Here is a 12,144-nt window from a genome sequence, read left to right on the forward strand (position 1 = left end):
TACAAATCCCCACGCCTTGTGTGCTCGAGCGGAAATTACCACTCCAGCAAAACGCACCTCTTTTCTTCTGATTTGCTCAAAGTTACGGGTCTGAAGTAATAGGGCGTGTGGAACAGAACCGCTCACAAACACGTTTTCCTGAACACGGGATCCGGAGGAGAGAAACAGCTGCGTGCTGCAAACCGACACGTCACCGAATCTCCAGGCGTGTGCACCCATGTCGATGTATACATTTGCACAGAATCCTTCAGGAGAGAGAGAGAGAGAGAGAGAGAGAGAGAGAGAGAGAGGGAGAGAGAGAGAGAAAAGTTGCGTACTAAAAATAGCCGATCTCCCTAACTCTGTATCCCTTCTTTCTGCCCTTGAGGATTCAAGCAAGTAGGACAGACAGGAAAATGGGGCAGCTGTGTAGCTCCAACCGCCACACATTCAGGGTATCAATAATAAATGCCAGCCACAGTCACAGGGTGCAACCCCGGCCTAAAAATAATCCCTCAACTACAGCGCAAGACACAGGAAGCAATCAAAGAGGAGAAAAAAAAAAAACAGGGTGTAGAAGGTCCTTTGGTGAAGTCCCTATGCGCCGATATCCCCTTAAGGAAATGGTGGTCATAGAACATTCGGGAGGAAACAGGATGGTCCCCAGACACGCAAGCTTGGAGAAGATGAAGAAGAAGAAGAAGTTGAAGAAGAGAAGAAGAAAAGTAGAATAAGACTAGAAGTAGGAGAATATGGTTTAAAGCACTGTGAATCTGCTGTGGACACTTTCATTACAAGTCAACAATGCAGGAAATTCAGACAACCAATTGAAAGCCACGGAAATCCTCGGTTTTCATCTGTGTGCCCAAAAGAGGTAACACAGTGGAGATAGATTTGTTCGCACCATGGAGCACGATCCCTTCTCATTGTCAAACCCCTGGACCTCCGAACCTCATCCCTTCCCATGGTCAAAGCCCTGGCTCTCCAAACCTCATCCTCTCTCGGGGCACTTCACACAGTTCCACCGGCGACTGATTCTCGCCACCTCTAAAGCGTGCATTACCTCTTCAGGCTTTGCTGCCGTGCTTTAGCTCGTGGGTACACACCTGCACCGACATTGGGGTTTTTTTTTGTTTGTTTTGGGTGGGGTTTTTGCGCTTCGGAACATGTTGGCATACGACAGCGTGTTCGTGTTGTCGCTCGTTAAAGCAGAAACAGACGAGCCGCCCAGATTCTACGGTTTCCCCTCAGATAGGGACTTGTGCACTGCCTGTCGTGATCGCGCTAATTAGCGCGTTCACATTAATTAATTTGTGCAGTGATCGCGAGCGTCGGCGCAGGCCGTCTCCCTAGGATCATCGGTGTGTTAATCAACTGCTAATTTCCAGTAGCCTGCGTGAATATCACAGTGCAGCTCTTTTAAAAACCTGCAGTCAGGGATAACAGACTCCTTCTGTCTGGCTAATTGTGGGTAACAAACAAACACAAGCGTCTCCTCCCCACACAGTTAAGACCAATACTTTTCGGGGAGAAACAGAAAGAGTGTCGAAAAGCTTTCTCTCCCATTCCAGACGATCTGTTTGCACGAGTCAAAGCTTAAACGTCAAGTCGACACCAAACACTCCGTTCCTATCGACTGTTTACCATGTGTTAATCACCGCCATAGCCTATAGGTAATTAAAGTTTAACCATTGAGAAATGCTCCTTTTAATAAGGCAAGCTTCCTGCAACACACATGAGCAATCACACCTGCTGTCAAGCTGTGCTAAGAGTTGCTAAGTCTTTTGAATCTGCCGTAGAAGACAAAAATAAATAAACGTACTTTGGTAAAAAAGACAGCAAGTTCATCAAGTTCAACTCAAGGAAATGATGAGACGAGACTTGAAAACCATGACATGAAGTGTTCTAAGAGGCAGCCATTGTGGGTGGCAAAAACGATGAGCTTTAAAAGTAATGAGCACTATGATGGAGTGTGGCTATAGATTTGCGGTGCTTGGAGAGGCAGATGTACGAGTTCATATCTCGCTCGACAGATATGACGGATTAAGCTGGCCACCTGCCTGCGTCCGCCTGCATATCTAGGAAAGATCGCTGACTGGAGACTCCAGAGAGAAATTCACTTTGGCATCTGCACACAGATATTGACACTCAACTTAAAATGCATATATTTGAACACGCACACAAGGGAATCGGGGGTATTGAGAACGTGCGGTTAAAATGTTCTGGTGGCATTTAAAGCATCTAGGTAAAACAAGCTGATAAATTTTTTATCACGAGCACGGAAAGGTGATGCAGTAAGACATACGACCTGCGATCAGACTGCAAAACAGCATACAGAAGCGAGAGAGACCATCACACATTTGTAAGAACACTTGGTTTTAATTGTACCGAATAACCTTTGCTCACCTATCGCAGGTAGAACGCCATGGCCACACTGATAAATACACAAGTTAGTACAAGAGTGAACGCCAAATGCTGTAAACAGAAATGTAAGCATAAAAAATGATAATCATTATACCCATGTAGTGTAAGAATTTTTTATATATAGGCTACATGAACACATAATGCAAGCATGCAGGGCAAGGTTCCCTCAACACCTGCTCACAAAACCTCCTTTTGCTTCCAGTATAGGCCTAAATCGCTGTAACCATATTAGACTACTCGAGCTTGTGCACATACAGGTTTTCTTCCACTGTGCTAATCTGTGGCGTTGATTTCGATGGCGACATTTTGAATTACACACAGCGTCGTTATTCAACACGCAGTAGCGCTCAGGGTGAACAGATGTACTCGAGAGAGACGAGCAAGACTGTAACAAAGACGAGCACGGGACATCGCGTTATCGCACGTTTTATGGGCTGAGATAAATGAGACCCGCGTGATGACGAGACGAGACGAGCCCCAGGTGAGACGGATGAACACGAGCACACTGGACATAACCAGACGTAGAGTAACTATAAACTTTACAAAACTGAAAACTGTATTGGATTGGTAATCTTTGTTTTGTGTAGCACCTGTGTTATACAATTACAGCACATATACTAAATATACTACTAACTATTTGGCCAAGTATTTTAAAGAAAAAAAGGAAAACTTTAGAGCCACAAGAGAGAGTAAGAATACTTTTATTGAACCGATTATGTTTTTAATAAGGCACATGCCAACCTCTAAAGACCCATAGAGACTCCTAAAGCTTTTATGGCGTAAGACTCCATCTACTTGTAGACTGTGACTTCTTGGGGAATGAGGAATGTGTCAAACTGGATCTCTTCCTGTACATTCTGCCCAGAACATGGCAGCCATCAGCAACTAGGCCGTCGATATCATCTCAGAGGCTAACTGAGCTCTCCTCCTCCCTCTCCTCTCAGAAGCTGCCTACAGCACTTATCGAATCCGAGGGGAAAGACGCAGTAACCATAATGGATGCTTGAGCAGGCCACCAATGGCTTGATCAGACCCCCCCCCCCCCCCCCTCCTTAATTTCCTAGAATACCCAGAATTCCTGTGTATTTGCCGTTACTCTGCACGGGCTGAGTACCTGAAGATTGGCCACAGCCCGAACACACGTGATGCGGTGGTGGGACGGGCTCTCACACGCATGCTGTCTCCAGAACCCAGAACTGGATCTGTCTCCAGAACCCACCAGTGCGTTCCTAGATGAGCAGGATTAATGCAGGGAGGCTTCTGCACACTCGTGACGTGAGAGTTAACAGGGAATAAAAGAATGATTCTGATTGACCATAACAACTTCTAAACGCCACTGCGTATTCAAGTGATAAAAGTCGTACATTCTCTTCTTGTGTAAAGAGCGTGAATTACAGTACATGATGTAATTTTGATTCACAAGGATGAAGTCATGCTAATGAAACCATATGAAGAAGACGCACGTGTGACGCACGTGTGTTGTGCAGATTTCAAAGACTTTGAAACTGTGACACAGTTGTCATAAAAACCTTCTTAACATGATCCCTGGTTTTAAAAATATAAATTGTATTTTACACATCATTCTTTTTACATATTTGATTTTAACCTAAAAGTCTTTCATACTATATAATCGGACCCCACCTAAGTGATAAGAGTCAGTAATAAAGTGACTGTAAACACGTACATCTGTTTTACCCTGGCATTACTGTCACTAACCCATATACAATGGAACTTTTCTTTTTGAACCCCATAGTAAGGAACAGGAAGTCCGTCTGCCGTGTAGATCAACACTTCATTAGTGAATGTTCCCCAGTCTTTTCACTGAACCCTTGAAGAAGGATTAGTCCTGTTTTTCCCTCCATCTCCACTCTACCTAACGCTCGGTCCAATGAAATCAAGGGCAGTGCTGTACCGAGCACCGTCCGTGCACACACACACGGGCTGCTGTGAGACCCGCCTGTGGGAGCGTGGGGAGGGACCGTAACCCGGGGGGAATACAGACCAGCTAGTGCCCCCCACACCCCCAACACTACTGCTACAGGTGTAATTAGTCTCACCACACTGGTTGGCAACAGGACGTGAGCCACGATCTGCAACAGAGAGAGAGAATAGGGAATAGGGAATAGGGAATAGGGAATAGGGTGAATGAAGGTAACTCCACTCTCCACAGGTTCTGTTCAAATCTCTGAATGTAGAATTTACAAATTCTGCACAGCACAGTCCTACCAAACTGACAATACAATTTCACAGAACACATACCACTATATATATATATATATACACAGGGGTGATAGTGGGAAAAATTCCTGAGCCTGACATTTCTTTGAGGGGGGGGGGGGGGGGGGGTGGGCTTTGTGGAAGTGTACCATATTTTAAATTTTTAATAATTAATCTTTAAATTAACACAATTAGACACAATATGTTAAAAACAGGCATGATTAATTATTTATTCATTACTGTTAGTAAATCAAAGGATACCAGACAACTCAAAGAATTATGCAAATAAAGTTTAAAATAATTACAAGTATTATGATTATAGTTAGTTTTAATATATAAAATATTTAATAAATATTTTGTGTTGGATTATTAGGACATACATTTTGTGCTTTTGTTCATGTATTACACCTTACGCCGTAAGGCGGCCATGATGAACCAGATCGTCTGACCACCTGTACCGGCTCAAAAAAAAACACTTTCTTATAATTAAACTTCATCAGAATAAAGATAAAATACTGAATTTATCTTGTATCTACCTCTGAAGTTCTTCCGATGTCTGAAATACAGGCGGTCCCCGGGTTACGACGTCGATCCGTCGTAAATCGATTTTCGGTGTAAATCGGAACATACGTAGGCTACATTCTGTACGTAAATAACGTACTATACGCAGTTATCCTATCCTAAAGCTAGCCTTTTGGCAAATACCTTTATCCGTAGCTTCATTTAACTAAGGCTAAAGGCCTATCCTGATGCCGCGCACACCAAACACCAAATTCCGTTTACGACGCAGAACCACTTGGGTCCAAACGAGGCTTTATCTGGTAAATGGGAGATGTGTAGTAACCACGGAAAATCGTAACTCGTGGACCACCTGTATGATGATTATGTCGATTGAATCGGGAGCAATAATGTCTTCGGCACGACCAAACAAGTTGAAAACATAAACTGACCAAAACAAACTGGACTTAAGGCAGGAGGGAGGTAGCTTTTTTACGTAATGTCCGAAAATCAGAAGGCGGGAAGTCAATCAAATGACACCGCCGTCATCCATCCAGCGCTGATGAGCGCCAGTGAGAGGATCATATTTCATCCTCAAAACAGATAGCACGCGCGCGCATGCCTGTATATATATATATATATATATATATATATATATATATATATATATATATATATATATATATATATATATATATATATATACAGTGTGTGTGTGTGTGTGTGTGTGTGTGTGTTTGTGTGTGTGTGTGTGTGTGTGTGTAGATACTTAGCACACACCTTGCTAAGTATCTTGCCTGATATCTTATTAACAGCTAAGGTATCAGACACTGATTGTCATATTAAGAAAGTGTACATGCACAAAGCTGACTGTGTGATGGGGCAACTTATTCCTTCAAGAATTATGAACATATGAACATAATTTGTGCAGAAGCTTTTGTCTGAGCGTGCACAGCCACACAGATCTACAGGAGGGAGTCAGTGCAGCCTTGTTTATTTCAAAAGAATGTGTCCACGCCGATTCTGCCCGGTTCAAGTCATTTTTATTTGTGTGGTGCTTTTCACAGCAGGCATTCACATAACAGCTGTGCACATATCCAGGTTCTGACCCATAATAAGCCGACCGATGGCGACAGTGGCGAGGAACGACTCCAAGAAACGGCATGGCGACGAAACCTCGAGGAGAGCCGAGACCCATCTGGAGAAAACCAGGCACCTCCAGGAGGGTCCAGAGCCCCCGACGTCCTTACAGCCCGGAGCCGCAGACTTTAAACCCTACACTTGGCAGCTCCGTCGGGTCCCAAATAGGTCAGGAAAGCCATCGGTTCTTCTGGGGACTCAGCGGCGCCGAGAGCGCCCCCCCCCCACCCCCCCCCCCCCCCCCCACCCCGGGGGGGGCCTGGCTCTGCGGGCGTCCAGGTTCGAACGGGCGGCTTCCAGACAGCAGGGCAGAGCTGGCGAGGGGAGCTGGCAGCAGCCTCCTGGCACACGGGCGCCCACCAGCTGGTGCAAAATGGGGGATCCGTATGCTGTACTTAGTCAGATAAGTCCCCATTAAAACCCGGCTTGCGCCCGTTGTACCGCGTCCCAGACGGCGAAATGTACGCGTCCGCCACGTCTCCTCTCTTTTTGGTGTGTATTCCTGGCTGTGCTTCCCTGTTGGACAAAGTGTCCTCTGGTAAGTTTAGTCAAAACAAATGTCAAGGCAACACAGTACGCTGTTGCTTTCCTTTTACGCAGTATAAGTAAATAAGTATGGTGTAGTGGCACGGTGCTGTTACATAACCTGAGCTTCCGCGAGCGACTTTAAACCTTGTTTTATTTTGAAACATCCTTTCTGTCCAAATTACTTTTTCTCGGTGATGTCCCTCAGCATGGAGACAGCAATTCGCACAGAGAACTCTTAGCCTTCGAGTGAGTGAATACACACGCTGTGAACACACACACAGTGAACACACACACACACACACACACACACACACACACACAGATTACTTTCACACAGGTACTGAATAACATTAGCAGCAGCATACCGTCTACAACGTACAGTAATCAGCACTGCGGGAGTGGGCTGTAAAGATCAGCGTGCAGCATATAGATCAACGTAAACTTTACTGTAAAGTTGTGTCTGCAGACCCAGTGCCCAGTCTAAAAAAAACATCACAGTGTTTAGCTGAAATGCACGACCTATAAAAATAACGTGGGGGCTGGGGTGGTGGATGTCAGTGAAGCAGATGACTTATGACTGCTTATGGCATATAATATTTCGCAGAAATATATCTTCAGGCTTAAGCAGGGTATCTACCTCTGAATATGCAAGTGATATGCTATGAATGTTAATGGCAAGCTGAATTTGGCACCATGAATCAACGTGCTGTAAGGAACATTAAGTCCAAATTGGAACCACAAGACTGACATCGGTCACCTCCTAGCGAACTGTGCAGCGCTGTTTGGGAACCATGAATCTAAATGAAGCAATTAAGCAAAAGGTCAGTGTGTTTCAGCGTGTGTGTGTGTGTGTGTGTGTGTTTTTACCATTTTAGATTTAGAGGGTCCTCGAGATGTTGGCTTCCATGGTTTGATTCCGGTGAGGAAGAGCAGAACAATGTGACAATTACATCCCCCAAGTTTTAGAGGCCGGGCCATCTGTGACATTTCAGAATAGAGGCAAACATAACGAAGCGTCGATTCCCGCAATTACCTCGTGGGCCAGGCCGATTTTTAAAAGTGCGCCCGAAAGGAGAAACTGGAGGATCGGTTCGGATCCGGAGAGAGGAGGCGCGATGCCTCTGTCGCCAGACCCTGACCCCCCGGCCACGGTTCGGCGGTAATTGGCGTGTAGGGGAGGTGCTCGCCTGTAGCCCAGGGCCATTCTGCAGAAGAGAGCTGCTGTCTGCAGCTTATGTAACGATGAAGATACCTCCCTAACAGGAGGGGAGGTTCATATCTATATTAAGGCCTCTCTCATGCTCGGAGTCATGTGAAGGCTGAGGGTGGGTTGTAGATGATATTACTGTGGCAATTTTTGTCTCTGGCTGACGTACATTTTACAAACGCAGGTATGTATTGTGCAATGCATTAGATGTGATAAGACAGCACCAAAAAAAGACAGCACTGCCGATAATAAACCAGAGCCGGAAGGAAACTACGAATCAAGTTTTACGTCTTCCTGTCGATGGCCAGCCAGTGTCACGTTGATTGAACGTTGACCGATCGCTGATCGATCCTAATGAGCCCCGTTCACTCCGGCTTTTTTTGGCTAACGTTTATTGATACGTAATTGCGTAACTACGCGGAGTACCGCACCTGACTCAGTGGGGGACGATGAGGAAGGCCCGGCTACACCCTTTCGACAGGTGTCATCCTCCACACCCATCACTGTCGTGAGACGGGCCGGTCCGCGCAGGAGCGGCTGGGAGCCGAGCATCTGTAATTACTCCGGAGGAAAGGAAATGTCGTTGAAAAAAAAAGAAAAAGTGAATCAACAACAACAACGACAAAAGCAGTTTGGCTCACTTTTGCATCCAAAAATGACACCTCCACCAACCCAACAATGACTGCACATCAGGATTATTTTAAACAGCGCCAACAGGGAAGTCTGAATAGTGAATGTAAACACGAGCGTTGGGGACATTGAACCACGCAGCCATGCAATGATCAACCTTTAACGGCTTCCACACACTGCCTGCCGGCTACACGTGAGAAATGAATCAGGTGTAAATGTTACCCTGACATTTTTTTTCTGCTGTTATTTGCCAAAGGCAGACATTATTCCTATATGGACTATAGGAACAACCTCAAACCTTTATTTACATGAAAGAAAAAAAGTCGTGAGCAGGTCCTAACACATTTTTAGCACAACCTATGGACTTATCAACCGGCAAGCTGAGAAGTAAAGGTAGCTCAGTGAATGGAAATTAAAATGGCATCCTATTTCCCCCTTAAATGGCTTGTCACAGTGAAAGATTGCTCTTAAGTAGAACAATCTCTCTCTCTCTCTCACACACACACACACATGTACACAGCAAGCTTATGCATGCTAATGTCTTGCTGTATGCATTCAGCTTTGCAATGAGAAATAAATTATCTACTGCCTAGACTCTCACACACATGCACGCACGCCCACGAGCACACGCACGCCTCTCAATCCGACCTCTGCCGTGACACACAAGGACAAATGGCTGTCTCTATATCTTTTCTTCCCCCTCCTGTTCTCTGTTCCTTGGGTGGAGGAAGATGGATGTGTGGGCTATAGCTCAGCTCTGTGCCTGCAGCCCAAGGTGGTGGACCCTCTGCTCAGCCATCAACACACTGTTACTCACGCCAACAGCTCCACCTGGGCTTATGGGAGAAGATCTGGGTGCAGATCACACACACACACACACACACACACACACACACACACACACACACACACACACACACACACAAATGGAATATAACACAGTGACCTTTGATTACATCCTGTCACCAAACTAGGTGCATTTTCGGTAGGGCAGAGGAACAATTATTACCAGATCTGGAGGACTGCCCAGAAGAAGAGATGTGTTAGCACAGAGATTAAGGACATAGCCCAGTGATTCACTGCTGCACTACCATAGTTCCACTGACTGGCCTTAAAAAGCCTGGAAGGAAGACGTTGCAATGCTCTTCTATGGGCCTGAAGGGCAGTTCAGCCTCACAGGCAGTATCCTGGCATTACTGACTGGAGTAAACCAAGTTCATCATGTCACTGTCATCGGTAAATTACTGTAAACTGTGACAACACCAACTGTTGTGAGGAACCTCAACGTGTTTTAACAGTGTGATAAAAAAATATGTTGTTTGAAGCATCATCATCATCACTATCACCATCATCATCATTTCACACATCTTTCGTTCTTTCTTTCTTCTTTTGTTTCTTTCTTCTCTTTCTTCCACAATTTAAGGTGTGAGATAGATAGATAGATAGATAGATAGATAGATAGATAGATAGATAGATAGATAGATAGATAGATAGATAGATAGATCTTTATTGATCTCTTTGGGAGGTTTCCCTCAGGGAAATTAAGAGTTGTATAATCTACATAACCTTCATTGTTTCTAATGGATGCAAGTCACATCTGTACATTTAGAAATGCTAAACTTGAATAACCCATTTTATGGAAAGCACAAGAGTTGATTTTAGATGCAGCATTTTCATCAAGAGCCTGTTGACTCACAATTTGAGGGCCAGAAAGTGTCGTTCTCTGTAATTGAAAGTCTGAAACATGATCAGCTGGAGAGAAGCAAAACATTAGGTGTGTCCAAATCAATTGCTTAGTACGTTGTTAAGCAAGACCACACTGGGAAGACCATCAATAAGAAACAATGAGTCATTCCACAGAACACAGTATCAGTGGACAAATGAGGAACACTTTCATTCTTAAAGGAAAACTGCCAAGCAGATCAAGAACATCAATCAGGATGTGGCGTATGATACGTCCAAAGACGCCAGCCAATGTGTGAGACAGGGCGTAAGGGGTGAGAACGTCAGGTTAGGAATGGAACTGGCTAGTGCTTGGTTTGATTCATCATGTGACCACTGATTGATCATGTGACCTCTGATGGCAGCAAGATGAATATGTAAGTGTACAGACAAGTCGATGGATGTCACTTCACCCTAGAACAGAGCGTTCTTTAACTGGATGGGTTTTCAGTGGCCACGTCAGTCCCAGATTCCCCTGATATCTATGGACATGTCGTTGTCATAGACTTCCATCGCACAAGGATTTTGCAGGTATATATTGCACACTAAATTTGGGCATTTCCTTTGGTGCCATAAAACAGACACCTGAAAAAGAACGATTTATGTGGTTGAACAAATACAGGTAGAAATACTTTGAAAGTACTCAAAAACAGGTTGAACAAATACAGGTAGAAATTCACTTTGTAAGTCACTCTGGATAAGTAAATGCTGCTAAATGCTAAATGCTACTGCTAATAGCCGTAAATGTAAATGTAGAAATACATTAAAGATGGATGCATGGATGAATGGATGGATGGACAGAAGGATGGATGGATGGTGGGATGGATGGACAGAAGGATGGATGGATGGATGGATAGATGAACAGAAGGATGGAGGGATGGATGGATTGATGGATGGATACACAAAAGACAGAGGTAAACAGACAGTGTTGTGGTGAAGTCAGTCATGTGGTGAAGTTGCCTAGCAGACCGAGTACCAATGAGAACATCTCTCCTTAGCTCATCCCACACCATCCTGGGCCCAGTGAACATGGAGCAATCAGACCTGCACATGCTAAAAAACCAGACAGCTACAAACTGGTTGGGAAGCAACTCCCAGTGAACCATCACAGTGTAGCGTGACCCAGTGTAGCACAGGAGCGCCGTGAGTGGCCCCCCAACTCCTCTGCATAACAGAGAGTGTGAGCCTTGATTATCTCAGAAGAGCTGCAGGTCAATTTGTGGCCGAGTAGGGACCGTTAAAGACAGAATGAAAAGGTTATGTTGCAATCCTTCTCCGAACCGAAAGTCATGTGCTGGATACGATATTACCTACTACAGGAAATGATCAGCAAAACGCATTGTGAACTTGCCTTTCCATGATCACCCTGTATCACGCAGCAAATTCTAAACTTGTGTCTTATTGCTTTGAAGTTCTAGCACTTGTGTCCAGGATCAACACTAACAAATATTTTGAAGTAACTCAAATTCTCATTTCTATCCTCCTGCACTTAAAGTATTAAAGATGTTTGTATGGTACTGAACTAGAGTGTTAAATATTTTATATTCATAAAAGTACAGAAACAGAAACCTAATGATATGATAGATATGATAAAACACCAAACGTGTTCAGTCCTAGGTGAGACTGCGAATTTGCACACATTTTACAGCAAAGTAACTTAGCCTAGCATTGAATGATCGTGGAGTTCCTCTAATCAATGTCAGTGTACAACTCATGATTCTAAAAGATGATGTCAGCAGGATGCTCTGATTTGTGTGACACCTTGTGATCTATAAAATTAAATTTAGGTCTGAGAAAAA

At 44.5% G+C, this 12,144-nt stretch overlaps 2 long non-coding RNA genes across 2 annotated transcripts; both read right to left on the reverse strand.

The window, feature by feature from the left end:
- Positions 1 to 4,836: 4,836 nt before the first annotated feature.
- Positions 4,837 to 5,606, reverse strand: LOC143475605 (uncharacterized). Its single transcript, XR_013121060.1, has 2 exons — positions 5,157 to 5,606; positions 4,837 to 5,081 (listed from the first exon to the last, which is right to left on the reverse strand). It is a non-coding gene; the product is annotated as an uncharacterized LOC143475605 (long non-coding RNA).
- An 882-nt stretch (positions 5,607 to 6,488) lies between these two features.
- On the reverse strand, positions 6,489 to 7,792 carry LOC143475159 (uncharacterized). Its single transcript, XR_013120941.1, has 3 exons — positions 7,654 to 7,792; positions 6,905 to 7,049; positions 6,489 to 6,774 (listed from the first exon to the last, which is right to left on the reverse strand). It is a non-coding gene; the product is annotated as an uncharacterized LOC143475159 (long non-coding RNA).
- Between the last annotated feature and the right edge of the window lie 4,352 nt (positions 7,793 to 12,144).

The sequence above is a fragment of the Brachyhypopomus gauderio genome, chromosome 14 (assembly GCF_052324685.1).
Source record: "Brachyhypopomus gauderio isolate BG-103 chromosome 14, BGAUD_0.2, whole genome shotgun sequence".
Classification (NCBI taxonomy): domain Eukaryota; kingdom Metazoa; phylum Chordata; class Actinopteri; order Gymnotiformes; family Hypopomidae; genus Brachyhypopomus; species Brachyhypopomus gauderio.